Below are 18,111 nucleotides of genomic sequence, written 5' to 3'. Positions count from 1 at the left end.
TTTTTTTTTTAACGTCGTGCCGACCTTCATTCTTTAAATGACGCTATCCCGAGTAGGACACCTAAGGGCGAGCCGCAATGGCCTCATCCTCGACAGGCACCTACGGTACCCGCAAGGCTTCGCAGATAGTGTTACGCTCTTCGCGCCGCATGGTTAACAAAATTGTGTGTGCGAACTATAATAGGTGCGATATACCAGCACTAATGCACCGGATCCCATAGAACTCCGCAGTTAAGCGTGCTTGGGCGAGAGTAGTACTAGGATGGGTGACCTCCTGGGAAGTCCTCGTGTTGCACTCTTTTTTTTTTTTTTAACGTCGTGCCGACCTTCATTCTTTAAATGACGCTATCCCGAGTAGGACACCTAAGGGCGAGCCGCAATGGCCTCATCCTCGACAGGCACCTACGGTACCCGCAAGGCTTCGCAGATAGTGTTACGCTCTCTCGCGCCGCATGGTTAACAAAATTGTGTGTGCGAACTATAATAGGTGCGATTATACCAGCACTAATGCACCGGATCCCATTAGAACTCGCAGTTAAGCGTTCTTGGGCGAGAGTAGTACTAGGATGGGTGACCTCCTGGGAAGTCCTCGTGTTGCACCTTTTTTTTTTTTTTTTTAACGTCGTGCCGACCTTCATTCTTTAAATGACGCTATCACGAGTAGGACACCTAAGGCGAGCCGCAATGGCCTCATCCTCGACAGGCACCTACGGTACCCGCAAGGCTTCGCGGATAGTGTTACGCTCACTCGCGCCGCATGTTAACAAAATTGTGTGTGCAAACTATAATAGGTGCGATCATACCAGCACTAATGCACCGGATCCCATCAGAACTCCGCAGTTAAGCGTGCTTGGGCGAGAGTAGTACTAGGATGGGTGACCTCTTGGGAAGTCCTCGTGTTGCACCTTTTTTTTTTTTTAACGTTGTGCCGACCTTCATTCTTTAAATGACGCTATCCCGAGTAGGACACCTAAGGGCGACCCGCAATGGCCTCATCCTCGACAGGCACCTACGGTACCCGCAAGGCTTCGCGGATAGTGTTACGCTCTCTCGCGCCGCATGGTTAACAAAATTGTGTGTGTGAACTATAATAGGTACGATCATACCAGCGCTAATGCACCAGATCCCATCAGATCTCCGCAGTTAAGCGTGCTTGGGTGAGAGTAGTACTAGGATGGGTGACCTCCTGGGAAGTCCTCGTGTTGCACCTCTTTTTTTTTTTTTTTAACGTCGTGCCGACCTTCATTCTTTAAATGACGCTATCCCGAGTAGGACACCTAAGGGCGAGCCGCAATGGCCTCATCCTCGACAGGCACCTACGGTACCCGCAAGGCTTCGCGGATAGTGTTACGCTCACTCGCGCCTCATGGTTAACAAAATTGTGTGTGCAAACTATAATAGGTGCGATCATACCAGCACTAATGCACCGGATCCCATCAGAACTCCGCAGTTAAGCGTGCTTGGGCGAGAGTAGTACTAGGATGGGTGACCTCCTGGGAAGTCTTCGTGTTGCACCTTTTTTTTTTTTTTAACGTCGTGCCGACCTTCATTCTTTAAATGACGCTATCCCGAGTAGGACACCTAAGGGCGACCCGCAATGGCCTCATCCTCGACAGGCACCTACGGTACCCGCAAGGCTTCGCGGATAGTGTTACGCTCTCTCGCGCCGCATGGTTAACAAAATTGTGTGTGTGAACTATAATAGGTACGATCATACCAGCACTAATGCACCGGATCCCATCAGATCTCCGCAGTTAAGCGTGCTTGGGTGAGAGTAGTACTAGGATGGGTGACCTCCTGGGAAGTCCTCGTGTTGCACCTCTTTTTTTTTTTTTTAACGTCGTGCCGACCTTCATTCTTTAAATGACGCTATCCCGAGTAGGACACTGATGAGCGGATAATTTATACGCTTTTTGGCATTGTTTTCATATAGTTTTTAGTAAGTTTAAGCTACTTTTAGGGATGTTTTCATTAGTTTTTATGTTAAATTCACATTTCTGGACTTTACTATGAGTTTGTGTGTTTTTCTGTGATTTCAGGTAAATTCTGACTGAAATTGAGGGAATTGAGCAAAACTCTGAAGAAGGCTGACAAAAGGACTGCTGATGCTGTTGGAATCTGACCTCCCTGCACTCGAAATGGACTTTCTGGAGCTACAGAACTCCAATTGGCGCGCTCTCAACGGCGTTGGAAAGTAGACATCCAGGGCTTTCCAGCAATATATAATAGTCCATACTTTATTCGAAGAATGACGACGTAACTTGGCGTTGAACGCCAAGTACACGCTGCTGTCTGGAGTTAAACGCCAGAAAAACGTCATGATCCGGAGTCAAACGCTCAAAACACGTCATAACCTGAAGTTTGACGCCAAGAAATGCCTCTACACGTGAATTCATCAAGCTCAGCCCAAGCACACACCAAGTGGGCCCCGGAAGTGGATTTATGCATCAATTACTTACTCATGTAAACCCTAGTAGCTAGTCTAGTATATATAGGACATTTATCTATTGTATTAGACATCCTGGATTGTAAATTGAATCCTGTGATCACGTTAGAGAGGGCTGGCCATTCGGCCATGCCTGGACTCTTTGCTTATGTATTTTCAACGGTGGAGTTTCTGCACACCATAGATTAAGGGTGTGGAGCTCTGCTGTACCTCAAGTATTAATGAAATTCTATCTTCTTTTATTCAATTCTCTTTTATTCTTATTCCAAGATATTCATTCGTACCCAAGAACATGATGAATGTGATGAGTCAGATTACCCTCATTATCATTCTCACTTATGAATGTGCGTGATTGACAACCATGTCCGTTCTACATGCAACAGAGCTTGAATGCGTATCTCTTAGATTCCCCAACAGAATCTTCGTGGTATAAGTTAGATAGTTGGCGGCATTCATCTGGATCCGGAAAGTCCAACCTTGTCTGTGGTGTTCCGAGTAGGATCCTGGGAGTCCGGAAAGTCCAACCTTGTCTGTGGTGTTCCGAGTAGGATTCCGATCATGAATGACCGTGACGTGCTTCAAACTTTAACCTGCTGGGCGTTGGTGACAGACGCAAAAGAGGGATTCTATTCCAGTAGGAGCGGGAACCAACCGGTGATTAGCCGTACTGTGACAGAGTGCGTTGCATAGTTTTCACTGCGAGGATGGGATGTAGCCATCAGCCATGGGTGATGCCTCCAGACTGGTTAGCTGTGCGAGTGACAGCCGCACAGGTTATTTCCCCGTGAGGAATGAAAGTAGCCACAGTTGATGATGAACCCCTATACAAAGCTTGCCATGGAAAGGAGTAAGAAGGATTGAATAGAAGCAGTAGGAGAGCAGGCGTCCAAGAGCTCTACAGCATCTCCATCCGCTTGTCTGAAATTCCTACCAATGAATCTGCATAAGTGTTCTATCCCTTTTATTATTCCTTTTTATTTATTTTGAATCTAATCAAGTATCATGTTTAATCTGCCTGACTGAGATTTGCAAGGTGACCATAGCTTGCTTCATACCAACAATCTCTGTGGATTCGACCCTTACTCACGTAAGGTTATTACTTGGACGACCCAGTACACTTGCTGGTTAGTTGAACGAGATTGTGAATTCAACCAGTGCCATAAATAAGCTTTCATTCAAAATCCAAAGAACATATAATGTGATCACAATTTCGTCCACCAAGTTTTTGGCGCCGTTGCCGGGGATTGTTCGAGTATGGACAACTGACGGTTCATCTTGTTGCTCAGATTAGGTAATTTTCTTTTCAAAAATTTTTCAAAAATATTTTTCAAAATTTTTCTTTTATTTTTCGTGTTTATAGACTTTGTTTTCGAAAAAAATAAATAAAAATACAAAAAAATTAGAAAATCATAAAAATCAAAATATTTTGTGTCCTCGTTTGAGTCTTGTGTTAAATTTTAAGTTTGGTGTCAATTGCATGCTTTTAAAATTTTTCTTGCATTTTTTCGAAAATCTCATGCATTCATAGTGTTCTTCATGATCTTCAAGTTGTTCTTGACAAGACTTCTTGTTTGATCTTGATGATTTCTTGTTTTGTGTCTTTTCTTGTTTCTCATGTGCATTTTTGCATTCATATTTTTCATGCATTAAAAATTTCTAAGTTTGGTGTCTTGCATGTTTCTTTGCATTAAAAATTTTTCAAAAATTATGTTCTTGATGTTCATCATGATCTTCAAAGTGTTCTTGGTGTTCATCTTGACATTCATAGCATTCTTGCATGCATCTTGTGTCTTGATCCAAAATTTTCATGTTTTGGGTCATTTTTGTGTTTTTCATTCAAAAATTGATTTCAAAAATATCTTTTCCTTATTTTCCTCCAAAATTTCGAAATTTTGGGTTGACTTGGTCAAAAATTTTTCAAAATTAGTGTTTCTTACAAGTCAAGTCAAAATTTCAAATTTTAAAAAAAATCTTATCTTTTCAAAATCTTTTTCAAAAATCATATCTTTTTCATTTTTTTTAGCATTTTCGAAAATTTCAAAAATATTTTTCAAAATATTTTCAAAATCTTTTTCTTATCTTTTTATCAAATTTTCGAAAATTAGCTAACAATTAATGTGATTGGTTCAAAAATTTGAAGTTTGTTACTTTCTTGTTAAGAAAGGTTCAATCTTTAAATTCTAGAATCTTATCTTGTAGTTTCTTGTTAGTTAAGTAATTTTTAAAATTAAATCTTTTTTTTTTCAAATATCTTTTTCAAATATATCTTTTTATCTTTTATCTTATCTTTTCAAAATTTTATCTTTTTCAAAATTTGATTTCAAAATATCTTATCTAACTTCTTATCTTCTTATCTTTTTAAATTTTGATTTCAAATCTTTTTCAATCAACTAACTAACTTTTTGTTTATTTCTTATCTTTTTCAAAACTACCTAACTACCTATCTCTCTTTAAATTTTCGAAAATTCTCCCCCTCTTTTTCAAAAATTCTTTTTAATTGTTTTAAATTCTAATTTTAATCTCATCTCATCTTTAATTTTCGAAAATCACTAACCATTTTTTCAAAATTATTTTCGAAAATTTCTCTTCTCTTTTCTTATTCTATTTAATTATTTAATTACTAACACTTCTCTCCACCTCTCTTCATCCATAAACCGAACCTCCTCCTTCATTCTTCTACCCCTTTCTTCTTCTACTAACATAAGGGAATCTCTATACTGTGACATAGAGGATTCCTTTTTCTTTTCTTGTTTTCTTCTCTTTCTTATGAGCAGGAACAAGGAAAAGGGCACTCTTGTTGAAGTTGATCCAGAACCTGAAAGGACTCTGAAGAGAAAATTAAGAGAAGCTAAATTACAACAATCCAGAAGCAACCTTTCAGAAATTTCGAACAAGAGAAGGAGATGGCCGAAATAATAATAATAATAATGCAAGGAGAATGCTTGGTGACTTCACAAAGCCAACATCCAAATTTGATGGAAGAAGCATCTCCATTCCTGCCATTGGAGCCAATAACTTTGAGCTTAAGCCTCAACTAGTTGCATTGATGCAACAAAACTGCAAGTTTTATGGACTTCCATCTGAAGATCCTTATCAGTTTTTAACTGAATTCTTGCAAGTCTGTGATACTGTAAAGACGAATGGAGTTAATCCTGAAGTCTACAGACTCATGCTTTTCCCTTTTGCTGTAAGAGACAGAGCTAGAATATGGTTGGATTCACAACCTAAGGATAGCCTGGACTCCTGGGATAAGCTGGTCACTGCATTCTTAGATAAGTTCTTTCCTCCTCAAAAGCTGAGCAAGCTGAGAGTGGATGTTCAAACCTTCAAACAAAAAGATGGTGAATCCCTCTATGAAGCTTGGGAAAGATACAAGCAGCTGACCAAGAGATGTCCATCTGACATGTTTTCAGAATGGACCCTATTAGATATATTCTATTATGGTCTCTCTGAATTTTCGAAAATGTCACTGGACCATTCTGCAGGTGGATCTATTCACCTGAAGAAAACGCCTGAAGAGGCTCAAGAACTCATTGACATGGTTGCAAACAACCAGTTCATGTATACCTCTGAGAGGAATTCCGTGAATAATGGGGTCCCTCAGAAGAAGGAGTTCTTGAAATTGATGCTCTGAATGCCATACTGGCTCAGAACAAAGTGTTGACTCAACAGGTCAACATGATCTCTCAAAATCTGAATGGATTGCAACATGCATCCAACAGTACTAGAGAGGTAGCTTCTGAAGAAGCTTATGATCCTGAGAACCCTGCCTTGGCAGAGGTTAATTATCTGGGTGAACCATATGGAAATACCTATAACCATCATGGAGAAATCATCCAAATTTCTCCTGGAAGGATCAACAAAAACCTCAACAAGGTTTTAACAACGGTGGACGCAATAGGCTGAATAATAGTAAGCCATATCCATCATCTTCTCAGCAACAGACAGAGAACTCTGAACAAAATAATTCTGATTTAGCTAATATAGTCTCTGATCTGTCAAAGGCCACCTTCAGTTTCATGAATGAAACAAGATCCTCCATTAGAAATTTGGAGGCACAAGTAGGCCAGCTGAGTAAGAAAGTTATTGAAACTCCTCCCAGTATTCTCCCAAGTAATACAGAAGAGAATCCAAAAGGAGAGTGCAAAGCCATTGACTTAGTCAACATGGCCGAAAGCACAAAGGAGGAGGAGGACGAAAATCCTAGTGAGAAAGAACTCCTGGGACGTCCTCCAAGCAAGAAGGAGCTTCCTAATAAGGATCCTGAGGAATCTGAGGCTCATACAGAGACCATAGAGATTCCATTCAATCTCCTTCTGCCATTCATGAGCTCTGACTATTATTCATCCTCTGAAGAGGATGAAGATGTGACTGGAGAGCAAGTTGCTCAATATCTAGGAGCTATCATGAAGCTGAATGCCAAGCTGTTTGGTAATGAGACTTGGGAAAGTGAACCTCCCTTGCTCATTAGTGATTTGGATACTTGGATTCAGGAAACTCTACCTCAAAAGAGACAAGATCCTGGCAAGTTCTTGATACCTTGCACCATTGGCACCATGAGCTTTGAAAAAGCTCTATGTGATCTTGGGTCAGGGATAAACCTTATGCCACTCTCTGTAATGGAGAAGCTAAGAATCATTGAGGTACAACCTGCCTTGTTCTCATTACAATTGGCAGATAAATCATGAGACAAGCTCATGGGATAGTAGAGGACGTGCTAGTAAAAGTTGAAGACTTTTACATCCCTGCTGATTTCCTAATCCTAGATACTAGGAAGGAAGATGATGAATGCATCATCCTAGGAAGACCTTTCCTAGCCACAGCAGAAGCTGTGATAGATGTCAACAGAGGAGAGTTAGTCCTTCAATTGAATGGAGAATACCTTGTGTTTCAAGCACATGGCAATCCCTCTGTGACAAAAGAGAGTAAGCATGAAGAGCTCCTCTCAGTTCAAATCAAGAAGAGCCCACACAGTCAAACTCTAAGTTTGGTGTTGTGAGCCACAACCAAACTCTAAGTTTGGTGTCCAACCCCATATCCAAACTCTAAGTTTGGTGTTGGGACTAGACAACATTGACTTGATTGCTCTGTGGCTCCATGAGAGCCACTGTCAAGCTATTGACATTAAAGAAGCGCTTGTTGGGAGGCAACCCAATTTTATTTATCTAATTTTATTTTATTTTGTTTCTTTGTTATTTTTATGTTTAATTAGGTACATGATCATGAGGAGTCACGAAAAAATCAAAAAAATTAAAAACAGAGTCAAAAACAGAAGAAAAAAATATTTCACCCTGGAGGACGCACGGGCCGGCGTTCAGCGCCCAGAAGATGCATCTGGCGGGCGTTCAACGCCAGAACAGAGCATCTTCCTGGCGCTGAACGCCCAAAACAAGCAACATCCTGGCGTTTAACGCCAGGATGCGCACGCAGAGGACAATCTGGCGCTGAACGCCAGAAACAAGCTTGAAACTGGCGTTCAACGCCAGAATCAAGCATCACATGGGCGTTTAACGCCCAGAACATGCACCAATGGGCGTTTGAACGCCAGAATGGTGCATGAAGGCAATTTACACGCCTATAGGGTGAAGGAATGGTATTTCTTTTCACCTCAGGACCTGTGGACCCCACAGGATTCCCACCTCAGGATCTGTGGACCCCACAGGATCCCCACCTACCTTTTCTTTTAATCCTATTCACACTCTCCTAATCCAAATCTCATTCTCAATGTCACCCTTCCCAAAAACCTTCACCAATCACATCAATTTCTCTTCCCAATTACCCCATGCACCATTCACATCAACCTCCTCTTCCCCATAAACCCCACCTACCCCCATTACATTCAAATTCAATTTCCCACCCATTCCCACCCAAAATGACCGAAACCTAACCCTCCCCCCTCCCTATAAATACCTCCCTTTTCTTCTTCATTTTCACACAACATAACCCCTTCTTTCTACATAGCCGAACCCACTTCTCTCCCTCTCTTCCAAATTCTCTTCTTCTTCTTCTACTCTTCTTTTCTTTTTGCTCGAGGACGAGCAAATTTTAAGTTTGGTGTGGTAAAAAGCCTAGCTTTTTATTTTTCATTCACCATCAATGGCACCCAAGACCGGAGTTTCCTCAAGAAAAGGAAAAGGGAAGGTAAAAGCTTCCACTTCCGAATCATGGGAAAAGGAGAGATTCATCTCCAAGAGCCACCAAGACCACTTCTATGATGTTGTGGCAAAGAAGAGGGTGATCCCTGAGGTCCCCTTCAAGCTCAAAAAGAATGAGTATCCGGAAATCCGACATGAGATCCAAAGAAGAGGGTGGGAAGTCATAACCAACCCCATGCAACAAGTCGGATTATTGATGGTTCAAGAGTTCTATGCTAATGCATGGATCACTAGGAACCATGATCAAAGATGAACCCGAATCCAAAGAACTATATCACAATGGTTCGGGGGAAATACTTAGATTTCAGTCCGGAAAATGTGAGGTTGGCGTTTCATCTACCCATGATGCAAGGTGATGAACGCCCCTACACAAGGAGGGTCAACTTCAATCAAAGGTTGGACCAAGTCCTAATGGACATTTGTGTGGAAGGCGCCCAATGGAGAGTAGACTCCAAAGGCAAACCAGTCCAACTAAGAAGACTGGACCTCAAGCCTGTAGCAAGAGGATGGCTGGAGTTCATCCAAAGATCCATCATCCCTACAAGCAACCGATCTGAAGTTACTGTGGATCGGGCAATCATGATTCATAGCATCATGATTGGAGAGGAAGTAGAGGTTCATGAAGTCATAGCCAATGAACTCTACAAAATAGCTGACAAGCCTTCATACATGGCACGGCTAGCCTTCCCCCACCTCATATGCCATCTATGTTATTCAGCTGGAGTTATCATAGATGGAGATGTCTCCATTGAAGAAGACAAGCCCATCACCAAGAAAAGGATGGAGCAAACAAGGGAAGTCCCTCACGGCCCCCAAGGAGAACATGAGGAAGTTCATCAACAAATGCCTCATGGAATGCACTTTCCTCCCAACAACTATTGGGAGCAACTCAGTACCTCCTTAGAAGACTTGAGCCAAAACGTGGAACAACTAAGGGTGGAACACCATGAACACGCCCTCACTCTCCAAGAAATAAGAGAAGATCAAAGAGCTATGAGAGAGAGCAACAAAGGCAAGGAAGGGACATAGAAGAGTTGAAGAACATCATTGGTCCTTCAAGAAGAAGACGCCACTAGAGGTGGATTCATTCCTTGTTCTTTATTTTCTTTCTGTTTTCGGTTTTTAAGTGTTATGTTTATCTATGTTTTTGTGTCTCTACTTCATGATCATTAGTGTGTAACCATGCCTTAAAGCTATGAATAAAATCCATTAGTCTTTCACCTCTCTTAAAAGAAAAATGTTTTAATTCAAAAGAACAAGAAGTACATAATTTTCGAAATTATTAGTGAATTTAATTTAATTATATTGATGTGGTGGCAATAATTTTTGTTTTCTGAATGAATGCTTGAACAGTGCATATTTTTTGATCTTGTTGTTTATGAGTGTTAAAATTGTTGGCTCTTGAAAGAATGATGAACAAAGAGAAATGTTATTGATGACTGAAAAATTCATGAATTGATTCTTGAAGCAAGAAAAAGCAGTGAAAAAAAAAAGTGGCGAAAAAAAAAAATAAAATAGAAAGAAAAAGCAAGCAGAAAAAGCCAATAGCCCTTAAAACCAAAAGGCAAGGGTAGCAAGGATCCAAGGCTTTGAGCATCAATGGATAGGAGGGCCCAAGGAAATAAAATCCAGGCCTAAGCGGCTAAATCAAGCTGTCCCTAACCATGTGCTTGTGTCATGAAGGTCCAAGTGAAAAGCTTGAGACTGAGTGGTTAAAGTCGTGATCCAAAGCAAAAGAGTGTGCTTAAGAGCTCTGGACACCACTAACTGGGGACTTTAGCAAAGCTGAGTCACAATCTGAAAAGGTTCACCCAGTTATGTGTCTGTGGCATTTGTGTATCCGGTGGTAATACTGGAAGACAAAGTGCTTAGGGCCACAGCCAAGACTCATAAAGTAGCTGTGTTCAAGAATCAACATGCTTAACTAGGAAAGTCAATAACACTATCCAAAATTCTAAGTTCCTAGAGAAGCCAATCGCTCTAAACTTCAAAGGAAAAGTGAGATGCCAAAACTGTTCAGAAGCAAAAAGCTACAAGTCCCGCTCATCTAATTAAATTAATATTCATTGATATTTTGGACTTTATAGTATATTCTCTTCTTTTTATCCTATTGATTTTCAGTTGCTTGGGGACAAGCAACAATTTAAGTTTGGTGTTGTGATGAGCGGATAATTTATACGCTTTTTGGCATTGTTTTCATATAGTTTTTAGTAAGTTTAAGCTACTTTTAGGGATGTTTTCATTAGTTTTTATGTTAAATTCACATTTCTGGACTTTACTATGAGTTTGTGTGTTTTTCTGTGATTTCAGGTAAATTCTGACTGAAATTGAGGGATTTGAGCAAAACTCTGAAGAAGGCTACAAAAGGACTGCTGATGCTGTTGGATTCTGACCTCCCTGCACTCGAAATGGATTTTCTGGAGCTACAGAACTCCAATCGGCGCGCTCTCAACGGCGTTGGAAAGTAGACATCCAGAGCTTTCCAGCAATATATAATAGTCCATACTTTATTCGAAGAATGACGACGTAACTTGGCGTTGAACGCCAAGTACACGCTGCTGTCTGGAGTTAAACGCCAGAAAAACGTCATGATCCGGAGTCAAACGCCCAAAACACGTCATAACCTGAAGTTTGACGCCAAGAAATGCCTCTACACGTGAATTCATCAAGCTCAGCCCAAGCACACACCAAGTGGGCCCCGGAAGTGGATTTATGCATCAATTACTTACTCATGTAAACCCTAGTAGCTAGTCTAGTATATATAGGACATTTATCTATTGTATTAGACATCCTGGATTGTATTTGATCCTGTGATCACGTTAGAGAGGGCTGGCCATTCGGCCATGCCTGAACTCTTTGCTTATGTATTTTCAACGGTGGAGTTTCTGCACACCATAGATTAAGGGTGTGGAGCTCTGCTGTACCTCAAGTATTAATGCAATTCTATTATCTTTTATTCAATTCTCTCTTATTCTTATTCCAAGATATTCATTCGTACCCAAGAACATGATGAATGTGATGAGTCAGATTACCCTCATTATCATTCTCAATTATGAACGTGCGTGATTGACAACCATGTCCGTTCTACATGCAACAGAGCTTGAATGCGTATCTCTTAGATTCCCCAACAGAATCTTCGTGGTATAAGTTAGATAGTTGGCGGCATTCATCTGGATCCGGAAAGTCCAACCTTGTCTGTGGTGTTCCGAGTAGGATCCTGGGAGTCCGGAAAGTCCAACCTTGTCTGTGGTGTTCCGAGTAGGATTCCGATCATGAATGACCGTGACGTGCTTCAAACTTTAACCTGCTGGGCGTTGGTGACAGACGCAAAAGAGGGATTCTATTCCAGTAGGAGCGGGAACCAACCGGTGATTAGCCGTACTGTGACAGAGTGCGTTGCATAGTTTTCACTGCGAGGATGGGATGTAGCCATCAGCCATGGGTGATGCCTCCAGACTGGTTAGCTGTGCGAGTGACAGCCGCACAGGTTATTTCCCCGTGAGGAATGAAAGTAGCCACAGTTGATGGTGAACCCCTATACAAAGCTTGCCATGGAAAGGAGTAAGAAGGATTGAGTAGAAGGAGTAGGAGAGCAGGCGTCCAAGAGCTCTACAGCATCTCCATCCGCTTATCTGAAATTCCCACCAATGAATCTGCATAAGTGTTCTATCCCTTTTATTATTCCTTTTTATTATTAATCATTCGAAAACCCATAACCATTTTTAATCTGCCTAACTGAGATTTGCAAGGTGACCATAGCTTGCTTCATACCAACAATCTCTGTGGATTCGACCCTTACTCACGTAAGGTTATTACTTGGACGACCCAGTACACTTGCTGGTTAGTTGAACGAGATTGTGAAGAAAATAAACAATGCCCTCAGAGTATACATCTTTTATAAATCCAATTACAAGAAAAAAGGGAATCACAATTTCGTCCACCACTAAGACTTGTGGAATTGAATTGATTTATCCACTTGACATACCTTCATAGTTAGAGATTGATCAAGTGGGAGCAATGAACAATTCTCATCACAATTGATAAGGATAAATAGGATAGGACTTCTAGTTCTCATACCTTGCCAAGAGCTTTTCCAGTTGTTAATTTACTTCATTTGTCATTTACTATTCTTGCTTCTTATTGACAAAACCCCAAAACACACTTTTTTCATAACCAATTATAAGCACACTTTCCTGCAATTCCTTGAGAGACGACCCGAGGTTTAAATACTTTGGTTATTAATTTTTATTGGGTTTGCTTTAGTGACAAACAAGTTTTTGTACGAAAGGATTCTTGTTGGTTTAGAAGCTATACTTGCAACGAGACTTTATTTGTGAAATTCTAGACCACGCAAGAATCCGTTCATCAAAATGGTGCCGTTGCCGGGGAGTTGCAACAGTGTGCTAATTTATTGGTTATTATAAATATTTGTTTTTGCTTATTTATTTGTTTTTGTTTTTAATTTTTATTAGCTACTATGAATTCTTACCCCTGTCGCTATGAGTTTGGTTCCAATGTTGTTGTAGGGAATGGAAGCTATAATGAGAACATGCATCAAGGTAGGGACAACCAAAGATGGGAGGAGCCACAAGGATTTAATCAACCCTCTCGGTAATAACCTCCACCAACATACTATGACCAAGAGCCCTTCCAAGAGGCATACCAAGATAATGGCTATGGTAAACACCCTTTTGATTATCAACAACCACCACCATATGCCTATGGACCCCCTCCTCAACATAGCCCTCAACCCTACTCACAAGCCCCTTTCACCATTCACCTTCATATGACCCTAACCCTTATCCACTATACCAATAACCATATGAACCATACATAGAACCACCACCACAATATACACCAACACAAAATCCTTATCAAGAGGAACCACCTCCGTGTTTTGAGCCCTTTCTCCCAACAAATGAACCCTCCATCCCACTCTAAACCTCCATGGAGAACACACTTACCTCTCTCATTGGTCTCACCTCTAAACTACAAAATCTTATATCCCACATGGACCAGTCCTTCACACCCCAATATTCAACCCTCAAGCTTCAGTGCACCGCCACCCTCCGTGCAAGAATACCCATATCCATCAATCCAAGAGCAACATGATCCAAATGATACTATTGATATGGAACAAGAGAGAAGGGATCCTCTTAGGGATGCAATCGCAATGGATCAGTTACACGCAACCTTATTTCCAAGGGAGCAAGAGGAGGCCCAAAATGTGGAGGTAGGAGAGACCCTTGAAGATGAAAGAGTAGTTGAAGGGAGTTGTCATAGAAAGGAAATCATCAAGGAGGAGTACGCTTTTATGCTAAAACAACTGGACGAAGACGCAATAGTTAAAGAGAAAGTGGTTGAGAACTTAGGAGATGCAGAACCTCCATGGGAAGGTCAAGTCATAGAGCTTCCTTCCAAGAAATTTGAAATTGATGCTGAGGAGGGTCTTCCAAGGCTTATCACAATTGAAGACTTTGAAGAGGTTAATCAAGAGATGGAGATTCAATAAGAAGCAGCACAACCTCCCATGCCCTTGGTAAGCAATGAAGAAGAGATTGAATTGGAAGAAAGCTACCAAGAGGAAGAGGTTGATATTGAAGAAGCTTGCAAAGAGGTGGAAGTTATCCAGGGAGAACACAAGGGAATGGAACGTGCAAGATCACTAGAAACACTTCTCCCAAGGCCATTACCATACAATACAATATTCAAGTGGGTAAAATTCCTATCCTTAACCTTTACTTTCCCACTTGAATATGGGCTACTGGAGACGGATGGTCAACTTAGAGCTCTTTGTGGCATTAAGAGTAAGAGGAAGATGGTTAGTGGTAGGAGTTGTCATGCTAGGTTCAATATGGTTAGATGCTCTAAGTCTAAATGCAAAGGTTGGTGTGGAGCTCGATTGAATGGGTCCAGGAAGTTGTTTGGCCACTTCAGTGAGAATTCAGATTGGTTGCCACCCGGTTGGAACAATGGTGATCAACATAAAGACGGGTGCAAAAGCAAGGTTTGGGACCCCGGAATTCATCCCAGTAATCAACACTCTTGGGGCCTTGTCACTTGCTTTAACTTGCTTGAAGGCGTTATGCGCCTAGTTTGGGATCCCGGAGGCTATTGGAACTGCAAGCATTGGTGGGGGTTCCTGGATGAGTTCAAGTATAAGCTGCCCTGACAAGGAGCTCACCAAATATCCAACTTAAGGAGTTTAACTAAAACTACTAGGTGGGAGACAAACCCACCATGGTATGATCATTCTTTTTTATTCTTAGTTTTATTTTGTTTTATTTTTATTAGTGTTCATTCATTCATTCATTATGCATCTTCACATGTATTCTTTCAAAAAAAAAAAGCCACCCCACGCGTAAGCGTACTGCACACTAGCGCGTCCATTGCGATTTGGGCGATCCACGCGGCAGTGTGCATGGCACGCGCGCGTCCCCTGAAAATTGGCGTAAGAGTATGTCTTGGCCGTAACTTGTGCTAGCTTCACGCTGGGATAGTGCTGGATGCATAAAATAGCCCACGCGTACGCGTCACCTTAACCACAAGGCCACCCACGCGTGCGCATACATGCCGCGCACGCGTCGCACGCGTTTTCAACACCAATACAAAGTTACAGAGAGTTGTGCGTGCGCGGTGCGAGCCTCGCACTAAAGGCACCACCTTGGCCACACGCAATCGTGCTGGACGCATCGCGTCCCCTTTCATTTGTGCACATCCGCGCGTCCGCACGTAGTACACGTGCGCGTCGCATGCACCGCCCAGTTCCGTCTTCTTACTTCTTTCTCCCTACCTCTTTCTTCTTCCTTTCTCACTTTCTTCCCCTCCCCTCTCATCCTTATTCCCCTTCTATTCTTCTATTTGTTACATTTGCATACTCGCATTCATAACATTTTAAGTTCATTGTTTCTTCTTCCTTTTTTTTCTATATTTGTTGTTCTCCCATTGGTGTTACAAATTTTCTTACTCAATGTTGCATATATCTTGCATTATTTTGGGTGCTCCTTGACTTGTTTGCTATTTAGTTGCCATGTCCTATGCTTCTATTATTTTCTCACTTACATGTTGTAGCTACCATGTAGTTGAGATCCTCATTATTTGGCATCAACCCACCTATATTCTATTTGTTTCCTTATCTTTGTTTCTAGGTTACTTTTCTTCCTTTTTCTCTTCTTTCAGGATGGCCACCGAGAAGGAAAAGGGAAAACTTCTCAATGGGGCGACAAACAAGTCCATCTGCACAATCTTTGGAGAAAAGCATCAGTTGTAGCAACCCGTCTACTTGCGCATCTCAGCATGCACCGTGCATTTGCATGTTTGATTGCATGTTTGTTACATTTTGTGCCTATTTTACCACTACTTGGTTGAAGTAATAATTTCTTTTTCAAGAAATTTTTTTATAGAATTTCACTAATTTGAATTAAAATTTTTGATAAACTTGTTTGAAGAAATTTATTTTGGAACATGGTTTTAGAGCTCGAACACACAAAACCTGTGAGATTTTAAGCCTATTCGATTGGTTGCATTTTATCAACCAATATTCTGTTTTGTTGAGTGTGTTGTTCTCTCTAAAATTGTGATCTCTGTCTTGCTTAATTTTATATTTCCATGGTTTAATGTATGCATATACTTATATGATTGAGACCTTGTTTCACTTAGCTTACATACCCATATGGCCTTACCCTTTCATTATCCTTTGCAAACCAAAGTTGAGCCTATTTTACTCTTTTGTTCTTTACTTTAGCACATCACTAACTCTAAGTAGAAAACAATAATGTCCTTAATTTGAATCCTTGGTTAGCTTAGACTAGTGAGAGTGTTCATGAATTAGGTGTGGGAAAATTGGGATTGAAAAAATTTGGTTTGAGAATTGGGTGTTCCATATTCTTGAGAAAATGTGAAAAATGTTGAGGACATATTTACGCATTCAATTCCTTAATCATATGCATTGGGAAAAATAGAGAAAAGAAAAAAAATATACAAGAAAAATAAAAGAAAAAGAAAAAAAAAGAGCAAATAATAAAAGGGGACAAAATGCCCCAAAGTAAATGGTGATATCAATGCATATGAGTTGTACTTAAATTTGGGATGCATGAATGTGTGGTAAACATAGTTAATGGGAAGTTAGATCTTGCATTGTAATTACATGGATTGTCTTAAGTTAGGTGGGAAGTTTAGGTTAATTAAGGATTTAGATTTTAGTCCACTTGACAAAATACAATCCTATCTTGACCCTAACCCCATTACAACCCTTAAAAGACCTCTTAATTTGTGTATTGGTGCATTAAATTTTTGTTGATTGTTAGATGAAAAGAAAGCCTTAGAAAGCAAGATTAGTAGAGAATTGAGAGAATCAAACCTTAAACACATAAGCAATTAGAGTGTATACACTTCCGGTGAGGGTTTGATGCTCGATTCTTTGTTCCCGGCTTTCATGAGCTATTTTCTTTTGCAAGTTTACTTGTACCTTATTTTATGATTTGAATTAGTGAGATTCAGTTCATATTTTTTCTTGAAGTATTTGTTTACTTTTCACCAAGTAGGTAAAAGCATTTTGCATGTAGTTGCATTCATATAAAAAGGTTGCATTTTATACATCCTACCATTCCTCTTCACTCTTATAGTTTCTCTTGAGCTTAGCATGAAGACATGCTAATGTTTAAGTGTGGGGAGATTTGATGCACCACTATTTTGTGGTACATCTTGTGCTTAATTGAGTGGATTTTATCCACTAATCTCACATTTATTCATGTAAATTGCATGTTTTACATTTTTCTTCCTGATTTTGTGCTATAATTGAAAACATGTTTCTTTGGTCTTAATTTAGCTAAGTTTAATCCTCTCTCATTATCATTCGATGCCTTGATATGTGTGTTAAGTGTTTTCAGAGATTAAAGGGTAGGAATGGCATAGAAGATGGAAAGGAAGCATGCAAAAGTGGAAGGAATACAAGAAGCTGAAAGAATTGCAAAGCTATCAATCCTGACCTCTTCGCACTCAATCGATCATAACTTGAGCTATAGAGGTCCAAATGAGACAGTTTCAGTTGCGTTGGAAAGCTAACGTCCGGGGCTTCGAAATGATATATAATTTGCCATATTGGCCATACAGCTAGGCAATGCGCACACGCACTTGACGCGTACGCGCACATTGGCGAAAAGTCCATCGGCGCACACGCGCACCTGGCGCGTACGCGCGACATGCGCGACATACTGCAACTGCAGAAATCACTATGGGCGATTTTTGGGCTGTTTTTGACCTAGTTTTTGGTCCAGAAAATACAGATTAGAGACTGCAGAGTGGGAGAATCATTCATTGATCACACAACTTCTCATTCACACAATTTTAAGTTTTAGATGTAGGCTCTCTCCTCTCTCTAGGTTTTAGGATTTAGGATTTTTCTTCTACTCTTATTGATTACTCATTGTTACTACTTTAATTTATGAATTTTGATGTTAGATATCGATTTCTCTTATTAATGTAATTTAAGGTATTTCATGTTTATTGTTT

At 40.5% G+C, this 18,111-nt stretch overlaps 6 non-coding genes across 6 annotated transcripts; all 6 read left to right on the top strand.

Annotated features, from left to right (window-relative positions):
- Positions 1–182: 182 nt before the first annotated feature.
- Positions 183–299, top strand: LOC112762649 (5S ribosomal RNA). The gene has a single exon (XR_003182740.1). It is a non-coding gene; the product is annotated as a 5S ribosomal RNA (ribosomal RNA).
- Positions 300–485: 186 nt separating this feature from the next.
- LOC112768328 (5S ribosomal RNA) lies at positions 486–603 on the top strand. The gene has a single exon (XR_003185769.1). It is a non-coding gene; the product is annotated as a 5S ribosomal RNA (ribosomal RNA).
- A 186-nt stretch (positions 604–789) lies between these two features.
- On the top strand, positions 790–908 carry LOC112766032 (5S ribosomal RNA). Its single transcript, XR_003184070.1, has one exon. It is a non-coding gene; the product is annotated as a 5S ribosomal RNA (ribosomal RNA).
- A 184-nt stretch (positions 909–1,092) lies between these two features.
- Positions 1,093–1,211, top strand: LOC112767269 (5S ribosomal RNA). The gene has a single exon (XR_003184822.1). It is a non-coding gene; the product is annotated as a 5S ribosomal RNA (ribosomal RNA).
- A 188-nt stretch (positions 1,212–1,399) lies between these two features.
- Positions 1,400–1,518, top strand: LOC112766200 (5S ribosomal RNA). Its single transcript, XR_003184189.1, has one exon. It is a non-coding gene; the product is annotated as a 5S ribosomal RNA (ribosomal RNA).
- Positions 1,519–1,703: 185 nt separating this feature from the next.
- Positions 1,704–1,822, top strand: LOC112766526 (5S ribosomal RNA). The gene has a single exon (XR_003184417.1). It is a non-coding gene; the product is annotated as a 5S ribosomal RNA (ribosomal RNA).
- Positions 1,823–18,111: the final 16,289 nt, after the last annotated feature.

The sequence above is a fragment of the Arachis hypogaea genome, chromosome 2, assembly GCF_003086295.3.
Source record: "Arachis hypogaea cultivar Tifrunner chromosome 2, arahy.Tifrunner.gnm2.J5K5, whole genome shotgun sequence".
Classification (NCBI taxonomy): domain Eukaryota; kingdom Viridiplantae; phylum Streptophyta; class Magnoliopsida; order Fabales; family Fabaceae; genus Arachis; species Arachis hypogaea.
The sequence above is the reverse complement of the archived record's forward strand: the minus strand, read 5'-3'. Positions and strand labels throughout refer to the sequence as shown.